Source organism: Triticum aestivum, chromosome 3B, assembly GCF_018294505.1.
Source record: "Triticum aestivum cultivar Chinese Spring chromosome 3B, IWGSC CS RefSeq v2.1, whole genome shotgun sequence".
Taxonomy (NCBI): domain Eukaryota; kingdom Viridiplantae; phylum Streptophyta; class Magnoliopsida; order Poales; family Poaceae; genus Triticum; species Triticum aestivum.
In genome coordinates, this window is record NC_057801.1 from 769,220,400 (window position 1) to 769,222,628 (window position 2,229).

A 2,229-nucleotide genomic window follows, 5' to 3' on the forward strand; every position below is an offset into this window, starting at 1 on the left:
CTGGGCACTATAGCCAAGAAACACACATTGTGTTGAACGAAACATAAGTTTTCGATTATTGTAGGGACGGAGATTGGGCCAACAGGCACACCCAAAAACACGAAGAGACTTGTAATTGGGTCTAACTTGGAGAAGTCGGTGCATGGGAGTATCATTGTCAATGACACGACTAGGAAGCATATTAATGAGATGAACAGCAGTGAGGAACGCTTCGTCCCAAAACTTTAAGGGCATAAATGCACCTGCAAGAAGAGCGAGGCCTACGTCCATGATATGCCTATGCTTGCGTTCTGCGGAGCCATTCTGTTGGTGTGCATGGGAGCAAGAAACATGATGGGAAATGCCAAGTGTTTGAAAGAACGAGTTTAGTTTCTCGTACTCGCCACCCCAGTCAGACTGGACAACAATTATTTTGCGATCAAACTTGCGTTCAACAAGTGCTTGAAAATTCTTAAATACTTGGAAAACATCGGAACGACGTTTGAGAAGATAAATCCAAGTAAATTTGCTGAAATCATCAATGAAGCTAACGTAGTAAGTATGTCTACCAACCGAGGAGGGGGCAGGACCCCATACATCAGAAAAAATAAGCTGCATCGGTTTGGTAGAAATACTAGTAGAAATATGATAGGGCAATTGATGAGATTTTGCCTTTTGACAAGAATCACAAACAATTTCGATGCTACGCTCACCAACACATGGGAGCTTATTATTTCTAAGCACTTGTTGCACGACATAAAAAGATGGATGTCCTAGTATAGCATGCCACCTGTCCGGGGAAATTTTGATGACACCAAAGACTTGTTTATTGAAGCTCCTGAACTCGGGAAAAAGGGGGTAGAGCCCATGCACGCATCTACCGCGATAGAGAATTCTCCGTGTGACCTGATCCTTGATCAAAAAGAAATAGGGATGAAATTCAAGGAAAACATTGTTGTCAAGAGCAGTGCGATGTACTGAAAGAAGATTTTTGGCAGTTTGGGGAACATGCAAGATGTTTTTAAGATGGATATCATGATGATGGGTTGCAATAATTGAATGACCAACATGAGCTATCTCCATACCTTCTCCATTGGCATTATGAACTTGATCTTGCCCAGGGTACTTGTCGTGCATGGTTAGCTTGTCCAACTCATGAGTGATGTGGTTGGAGGCGCCGAAGTCAGCGTACCAGTTTGTGTCCACACCATAGGAGGCAACCACGACAGCTGTAACCTTCTTGCGCTGGGAGTTGTTCTCGGCATAATGCCAGTCACAATCCTTCGCAATATGATTATCTTTCTTGCAAATTTGGCACTTATTAAAGTACTCATCGTAACCTTGGAAGGGGCGACGATTGTTCTTGTTGTTGCGGCGCTGAGAGTTGTTGTTGCCGCGCTGATTGTAGTGGCCTCCGCCACCACCGCCGCCGTGCTAGAAGTGGCCACCACCTCCGCCACCACCATGCGGATAGGGAGCGCCACCACCGCCGCCGCCGTTCTGGAAGTGGGCGCCGCCGCTGCCGCCTGGACCGCCACGATAGCCCCCACTGCCACCACCCTTGGGAAGGTTCTGAGAGGGTTTGGGAGGCCCGCGACCGCGATAGGCGGCATTGGCAGAAGACTTGTAGGCGCCAGGACCAGTTCCTTGGAACAGCTCGACGCGCTGATCGAAGTTGGAGATCATGCCAAAGAGCTCATCGGTGGAGACAGGATCAACGCGTACATCAAGAGCAGAGATGATGGGCCGATATTCCATGTCGAGACCGACGATGATGAAAGAGATGAGTTCATCCTCGCCGATGGGTTTTCCTGCAGCCGCGAGTTCATCAGACAGCGCCCGCATCTGCCCAAAGTAGGCGGCGGCGCTGAGGGAACCCTTCTGGGCATTGGAGAGAGCAATACGACAGTTGTTGATGCGAGACTTGGATTGGGCAGAGAACATGTTTGCCAAGGCAGACCAGATGGCATGCGAGGTCTCAAAGGAAGAGACTTGCACTAGGACTTCTTTGGAAAGGTTGCGGAGCAAGTAGGCTACGATTTGTTGATCTTGGATGAGCCATGGGGTATGGGCGGGGTTCGGACCAATCTGTGGTGATGGTTCGAGGTGGCTCGGGTAGGGTTTCATCAAGGTACCCATATAGCCCGGCTCCCATGATCTGGGAGCGAGCTTGGGCTCGCCAGAGAATGTAATTGGTACGTGTGAGAGGCTCGGAGATGGTGTTGTTCAGGCCGGTGGAGATGAGTTGGC

At 49.3% G+C, this 2,229-nt stretch overlaps 1 pseudogene; it reads right to left on the minus strand.

The window, feature by feature from the left end:
- Window positions 1–1,646: 1,646 nt before the first annotated feature.
- LOC123073097 (uncharacterized) lies at window positions 1,647–1,785 on the minus strand (annotated as a pseudogene).
- Between the last annotated feature and the right edge of the window lie 444 nt (window positions 1,786–2,229).